The sequence below is a fragment of the Phoenix dactylifera genome, unplaced genomic scaffold (assembly GCF_009389715.1).
Source record: "Phoenix dactylifera cultivar Barhee BC4 unplaced genomic scaffold, palm_55x_up_171113_PBpolish2nd_filt_p 000787F, whole genome shotgun sequence".
Taxonomy (NCBI): domain Eukaryota; kingdom Viridiplantae; phylum Streptophyta; class Magnoliopsida; order Arecales; family Arecaceae; genus Phoenix; species Phoenix dactylifera.
The window spans coordinates 161,524-169,054 of NW_024068156.1; positions in this window are offsets into that span (position 1 = coordinate 161,524).

The following is a 7,531-nucleotide window of genomic DNA, read 5'->3' on the forward strand; positions in this document are numbered from 1 at the left end:
GGGCACTTGGAGATACTCGAGTGTTGTGGTCTTTGGAAGCTCTCTCATGCGGAAAGTCGCCAGCTTTGATAATTCATCCATCCTCGTGTTTTCCGCTCTGAGAATGTGCTGAATGTCGAAGGAGCCCAATGTGAAGGTGATGTCTCTCATCTTTTGGAGATACTTCTGCATTGATGGCTTTCTCGCTTCGAAATCTTCCAAAATCTGACTCACGACCAGTTGGGAGTCACTGAAGACCTTTAGGTCCTCGACTTTCAGCTCCTTTGCCAGCTTCAGTCCGGCGATGAGTGCCTCATACTCTGCCTCATTGTTCGAGGTGGAGAACCCGAAGCACAGAGCCTGCTCTGCGACTACCCCGTCCGGGCTAGTGAGGATGAGGCCTGCTCCGCTACCCCCCGAGGTCGAAGAGCCGTCTACATGCAGAACCCATGGTTGCCTTGGGGTCTCCTCTGTTGGTGCGAGCTTGGGCTCGGGGTCATCCGGCAGAGTGCATTCCACTATGAAGTCAGCGAGCACTTGAGCCTTGACTGCCGACCTCGAACGATATTCAAGGTCAAATTTTTCGAGTTCGACCGCCCATTTAGCGATCCTCCCCGCACGGTCCGACCGTTGCAGAATTTGTTTCATAGGCTGGTCGGTCAATATGGCCACAGTGTGGGCCTGGAAGTAGGGTCGGAGCCTTCGGGCCGAGATAACCAGTGCATAGATTGTCTTCTCCAACTTGGAATATCGGGTGTCGGCATCCCTCAGGACCCGGCTGGTATAATATACAGGTCTTTGAAGCTTGTCTTCTTCTCGGACCAGCACCGAGCTTATGGCCACCGAGGAGATGGCCAGGTATAAATAGAGGAGCTCGTATTGCTGGGGCTTTATGAGTAATGGAGGGGAGGCAAGAAGGCGTCTGAGCTCTTTGAAGGCTTGCTGACATTCCTCCGACCATAGAAAGTTCTTTGGCCGTTTGAGGATCTTGAAGAATGGGAGGCACCGCTCGGCCGACCTGAAAACAAATCTTTCTAGGGCCGTGACTCGCCCAGTGAGCCGTTGTACCTCCTTGACTGTTTTTAGTGGCATCATTTCCCGCAGTGCTCGGATCTTCTCGGGATTCTCTTCGATCCCGCGCTGGGTTACCATGAAACCGAGGAACTTGCCCGAGGTGACTCCGAAGGCGCACTTGGTGGGGTTGAGCTTCATTTGGTACTTCCGGAGGGTGGAACATGCTTCATCAAGATCAGTTATATGATGCTCCACCGTCCGGCTTTTCACCAACATGTCGTCTACATAGACTTCCATGTTTCGGCTTATTTGATCTTTAAAGACCTGGCTGACCAGCCTCTGGTACGTCACTCCGGTATTCTTCAGCCTGAATGGCATCACTTTGTAGCAGTAGAGGCCCTTGTCGGTGATGAAGGCCATCTTTTCCTCATCCTCGGGCGCCATTCGAATTTGATTGTACCCCGAGAAGGCATCCATAAAGGTCAGCAGCTGGTATCCCGAGGTGGAGTCGACGAGATGGTCGATCCTGGAAAGAGAAAAACTGTCCTTTGGGCAAGCCTTGTTCAAGTCGGTATAGTCCATGCACATGCGCCATTTTTTATTAGCTTTCTTCACGAGGACTACAATGGCGAGCCACTCTGGGTAGGAAACCGACGTCGAGGAGTTTGTCGACCTCCTCGGCAGCTGCTCGCTGTCGTTCCAGCGCAGAGCTCCGCTTCTTCTGCCTTATGGGCTTGCAAGTTGGCTTCACCTGGAGTCGGTGAACCATGACCTCGGAATCTATCCCCGGTATATCCACGAGCGTCCAGGCGAAGACGTCCGAGTTGGACTGAAGGAACTCGATCAGGCGATCCCGCTCGTGAGAGCTCAGGCCGGAGCCAATCTGCACGGTTAGCTCTGGGCAGTCCCTTCTCAAGGGAATTTGGATGAGGAGCTCACCAGGTTCCACTCGTTCTCTCTAAGGCTCGTCCCGCACTTCCAGGGTTTCAATGGGCAGTGCCTGGTCCGAGGCTTGTGTTGACGCCTCGGTTGATGGTCCTGCTCGGCCTGGCTCTTTGGCCGGCTGTTTTGCTTTGAGGGTGGCCATGTAGCATTGCTTGGCCGCCATATGGTCCCCACGAACTTCGCCTACTTCTTGTTTAGTAGGGAACCGCACGAGCAGGTGGCATGTTGAAACTATGGCCCAGAGAGCATTGAGCCCTGGTTGCCCAAGGATGACATTATAAACTGAAGGCAGGCAGACCACAAGAAAGTCCGTCCTTATGGTGCTCTCTCAAGGGGCGAGCCCGACCGTGACAAGTAAGCGAATCGCACCTTCAATCGGGACTGAGTCTCCAGTGAATCCAACCAGCGGAGCATTCATTTTTCGGAGTTGGTCTTCTATCATCCCCATTTTTTGGAAGGCATCATAATACAAAACATTTACTGAGCTTCCATTATCAACCAGAAAATGCTTTACATCAAATTTATTTATGACCATGGAGATGACCACAGCGTCGTCATGAGGAGTCTCAACTCCTTTTAAGTCCTCGTCCGAGAATGAGATAGCTTCAGAGATGCGTGGACGCTTTGGAGGGGTCCTTCTCCCAGTCAGTTCTCCAGTCAAGCTCCCTTCGGCCGGGCCTCTTCCGATGGTGTTGATGGTGCCAGCAATGGGCCTGTTGTCATTTGGATTCTCGGGGGGCACAACATTCTCTACCGGCCTCCTTTCCATATACTGGTTCTGCACGAACCGGTCGAGCACCCCACGGCGGATGAGCGCCTCGATCTCATCTCGGAGATAGAAGCACTCCTCTATGTCGTGGCCGTGGCCTTGGTGGAAGCGACAATACTTTTCAGAGGGGCGCCGGGTTCCTAACTCTCGCATTGGGGGCGAAGGTCGGAGGTAGTCTCGGCCCTCTATCTCCATGAGAATTTCTGCCCGGGGTGCGTTGAGGGGAGTGTAGTTCTCGTACCTCCCCAGGGGCATTCGTGGCTGAGGTGGAGATCTCGGTCGAGGTGGGGATCTCGGTCGAAGCTGCGCTCGTTGTCGAGGTGGACTCCTCAGCCGAGGTAGGTTCTTCTCTCGGCGGGGAAACTAGCTCCTCGGGTGGCCGCGCTCCTCACGACGCCTTTTCTGCTTCTTTGAGGTCTGCTCGGCCGCGCCCCGCTTGGAGGCGATAGCCTCCTCGGCCTTCGCATACTTTCGAGCTCAGGCCAACATCTTGGTGAAGTCGGCGGAGAAATTCTTCTCAACAGAGAAGAAGAACCTGTAGGATCGAGCTCCAGTCTTTAGCGCTGACATGGCAATCGACTGATCAAGCTCGCGGATCTCCCAGGTTACGGCGGCGAAGCGATCGAGGTAGTCTTTAAGGGACTCTCCCTCATTTTGCTTGATGTCAAGGAGGTAGTCCGACGTTCGCTGCTGGCGTCGGCTGGCAGCAAAGTTGATGGCGAACTGCCTGCCGAGTTGCTCGAAAGAGAATACTTTGCTCAGCTTCAGTCCGAAGAACCAAAGCTGAGCCATTCCTCTGAAAGTCGCTGGGAAGGCCTTGCAGAGCACGGCCTCCGAGGACCCTTGTAGTACCATGAGGGCTCGGTAGCTTTTCAAGTGGTCGAGAGGGTCGGTAGTCCCATTGTAGGGCTCCACTTAGGGTATTTTGAACCTTGGTGGGATCGGTTCATCCTCAATCTGGTGGAAGAAAGGCGACTTGGTAATGAACTCAAAGTCACTCTCGCGCCTTACCTTCTGGCTGTGAAGCGCCTCAATCTGGCGCTCGAGCTTCTCGACCTTCCTGTCGAGCTTTTCACCCTGGGGGATTGCCACGGTGGTCTGCTCCGGCGCCGGTTGTCCCGAAGCTGATTCGACCTCCGAAAACTGTGGCCTTTTATCCTGGTTCTTCCCTAGCGGCTCTCTCCGGGGAGACACTCGGGTCGAATCTTGGTAGCAACACCGCTCTTCATTGTTGGCCCTCGAGGAGCCATGAAGATTTCGGCCTTGGGGCACCGGTCCGTCGGAAGGGAGCACTGACTAGACCTGAACCTGTCGAGGCGGCATAAGAGGGGCCTCCACACGTTGCAGGCCTTGGACTGCTGCTGTCAAGGCTTGAACTTGCTGCACCAGGAGGTTGAACTGTTCTGTCTGGACTTGGAGGGCCAGATCCGCCGGAGGTCTTAGTGGTGAGTTCTGGACCGAGTGTCCAGGACTTAGTGCGGGACGCCGAGAGGCGTTAGAGGCTCCTTTGCTTCTTAGCTTCATGGTCACAACTCGGGCCCTTCCTCTAGCGGCAACTATTGCTGAAAATTGGACCCGGAGGCGACCACTGGCTGAGAAGGCGGAGCTCCAGCGGGCGGCGCGTCGGCGGAGCGGCGTCCTCCGGGGATCCTGCAAGAAGCCGGTGGCCGGGGTTTCCGGCGACGGCCCTCCGATGCTTAAGTCAGAGGGGAGCTTAATTTGGAGAAGGAGATAGAAACTGTGTAAATAGAAGTCAAAGGCCAGAATCCCCCCCCCCCACTAAGAGGAAGAGGTTCCCCTTTTATATGAGGAGTTCCAGGGTTACCTGAGATGTGACTGGGAGAATTAATGGGCTACCATCATGATCGTATGAGACCATGTGCATTAATGAGTTGCCGTGGACGACTGAACGAGATGGAGTGGCGCATTAATGAGTTACCGTGGGCGACTGAACGAGATGGAGTGAGTCAACGAGTTGCCGTGGATAGCCTGAGATTTTAAGTAAGTTGGAGGTCCGTAGAAATCATGCGCATTTAATTACTAACAGTTGCTCAGGCGGAGATCGCGGGATTTGATCCAGGATGAGGAGGGGGGGAGCTTGGTACCTAATGGAGTGGAGAGGTCTGCTTCACCCTTTGATCGGGTCTTCCTCGGACTGAAGGTCGGTCGGGCTCAGCTTAGACGAGATCAAGGCTGCAAGGCTGTGAGCTCTGAGGTCGGATGCCTTGAGGTCCGGCGCCTTTGAGGTCGGGCGCCTTGGGGTCGGGCGCCTCTGAAGGTTGCTGCCGTTGCACTCGTCATGACGTGCCGGCGATGCATCCATGTATTTTAAGGCAGTCCATTTTTCCCCCAACAACAACCGTTACTTCAGACCTTGATTTAATCTTACCTAACTCGTATATACCACTTCGTGTAGAACAAGAATACGAGATGACCTTTCACGCTCACCTTACCGTGAGAATTTCGACATATAGTACCTAATTAGGTGCCATCTAGTGTATATATGTGGTCTTTCTTTAGTTACAGATTCCATCTTGTTTGACTTTATTTATTTTTTAATGTTTGGCTTTAGGTAACGATGTTAACATAGTCTAGGAAGCTTATGCTTAGAAAAATCGTGCCGTACTTAGGTTATAATGTAAGGCTTCTACAAACTTTTACAAACTCATAGTGGAATGTTCGTTCCTTATCTTCTTAAAAAACATCATTCTTCGTCAATAAATACCCGGGACCGGCCTCATAAAAGACTGTTTAATAGCAACCGTAGCATGGTTGTCAAATGTGGAATTTTGGTTGGTTAAGTCTCAGTTCAGCTCTCATTCTAAAGAAACCTCTAAGACACAATAAGATATATCAGGTTTTGTGTGAATGCGTTCCAAAAAAAATGATAAATCTTTGAACCATCCGCCGTTGAAGGTTGGCCAACTTGTCATCAAGATGCGGTACAATAATAATATTTAGCCAGCATTACGTGTGAGCGCATCCACATACCCCATCTCATAGATCCCAAAGCATATACAAGATAAAGAAAAAATCATTTAGCAAATTCTTATAACATAAACTGAACAAAGAGAGAGAGAGAGATGGAAAAAAAAAATAAAACAAGCAAAGAGAGAGCTAGCGCAAGAAAAAGGGCACCAATGGTCATCACCTTTCTCTCCTCCCTCACCATCGCTACTCTCCCCTCAGATCTTTATCTCATTTTTTACCCCACCATCTGAATACTCCACCTTCTCCTTTTCTGGCATCATTGTCGTTGCCACCCTATCCAGATGATTTATGTGAAATTAAATACCTTCTAATCTCCCACTTTCCCATTTGGAAGCGATGATTATAGCAAGATTTAACTCGAACAATCTATTCTGATCCTGCTCAGCGGAGGAGATGCAATGGGATCTCTCTCCTCGCTTTCTCATCAATATTTAGGGCAGCGGATGGAAGGAAAAGCATAATACTTAGGGCTCTATCAAAGAAAAAAAGACCTCGGTATCATTGTTGGTCGATGGACGACCCAACAACAATCTAGTAATTCAATGATACATACCATATTGTTAATACATATCTTATATTTTATTAGGACACACCTAAAATTGAGGTTATATATACAGTTTATACATTGTTACTTTTCTAATATATAGTACATGTCCAACTAATATTTCTTGGTATGATGATAAATATCTAATATTCATAGATACATATTTATTTGTTGATGCATACCTTATACTTTATTTATACACACCTCAAATCAAGGTAATACATAGTCATACATATATGAGCCTCCTTAATACCTTAGCTGTTGGTTTGAGTACTTTATCTACTTTCTTAGTGTATGTGGCGATGAGCTCAATCTACTTCTCATGGTATCATCTTTGATAAGATAAGAATGTCGATGTTGGGGTGGGGCCATCAATAGTAAGATAATTAAGATCTTGAGTTTGAGTAGATTTGAGGTCACGAGGTTCGATTGGAAGAGAAGAAGGGTGATGAAGAAGAGAGGTGTTGATGAAGAGTTAAACTAATGAGTTATGACTAGACGTACGGTAAATTTTATTATCATCGGATGTATGCTGACATATGAAAGATGAGAAAGAAGTTGAAGAGAGAGAGAGAGAGAGAGAGAGAGAGAGAGGAAAGAAAAGAGATTAATAGACTTTTCTCTATATATTTATTCATTAAATAAGTTTTCTAACATTTTAAGAGGAGTTCGACATGAATTTTGTACCGCAGTCTCATATCATCATGGATTGTTGTCACATCATCCATCTTGGAGATGGATAGCTCTCATTCATTTCTAGAATATGACAAAATACTATTAACGCCATACACGATACATTGAGGTGCAAAAATTATGCCGCAAAGCAACTTATATCTTATATCATTCTAGAGATTTTGTTTGGGTTAACCACGTCCCGGTCTCATCTTCTATGTATTTTTTTTTTCTCTGACTTTATAAGCTGCATCCATATTCGTTGTGTGTGAGGCGCCGATATACCAAAAAAAAAAGAAAAAAAAACATCTTATATCTTTTGAGAGTTGTGAGGTGGGAATGGTGGTGGTATGCTCTAATAACATCACTAGGGACTCGTTTGGTTCGCGGTTTGGTTTTGTATGCTCTCGTGGCATCTTGTATCTTTGTATCACCCTTCCGCATCCAACCAGTCTAATAGCCATTTAATGAAAATAGATAAATAAATCAATAGTCCAATCGCAAGGCGAATGCTTACTTCAAACCATGCGTTTCCGTGATCAAACCACCTGTCCTAGTTGGCGGACTTCGAAAAATTCGTCCACGGCCAGGTAATAATTATGCATATTTCCAGGGCC